Here is a 586-nt window from a genome sequence, read left to right as displayed (position 1 = left end):
GGTTAGAAAGGTAATTCAATTCAACAAGCATTGATCCCACACCGAAGAGGGGCCAGACACCATGTGTACTCAACACTGAGATTTTTTATAAAGACAATAGGGAGGCAGTTNGGTTAGAAAGGTAATTCAATTCAACAAGCATTGATCCCACACCGAAGAGGGGCCAGACACCGTGTGTACTCAACACTGAGATTATAAAGACAATAGGGAGGCAGTGGCTGTTCCCAAGGTGCTAATGATCTGTGGGAAAACACAACACAAACCCAGTAAGTGAATGTGGAGTGTGGACACTGAAGATTCTTGAACCAGGAAGTGACCTCTAGTAATACCAGTTTGGAAGCTTTGTGTATAATGGCTTGGAGAGGGAGGAGACTGGAGGCTGGGAGCCTGAGGAGGAGGCTAGTGAAATAGTCCAGGGGAGAGGAGACAACAGTGAGCACTAGGGTGGTGGTTTTCTGAGAGGAGAGAAAGGCATGGCAGGGAGAGGCACTGAGGGGCAGAACTGGCACAGTTTTTATTGGAAGAGAGGTAGAGTGAGTTGTCCAAAGCCATGGTACTTGTAAGGCTGAGCCGGGGTCCAAGCCCA

The sequence above is a fragment of the Vombatus ursinus genome, unplaced genomic scaffold, assembly GCF_900497805.2.
Source record: "Vombatus ursinus unplaced genomic scaffold, bare-nosed wombat genome assembly UNPS02014866.1, whole genome shotgun sequence".
NCBI lineage: Eukaryota > Metazoa > Chordata > Mammalia > Diprotodontia > Vombatidae > Vombatus > Vombatus ursinus.
The sequence above is the reverse complement of the archived record's forward strand: the minus strand, read 5'-3'. Positions refer to the sequence as shown.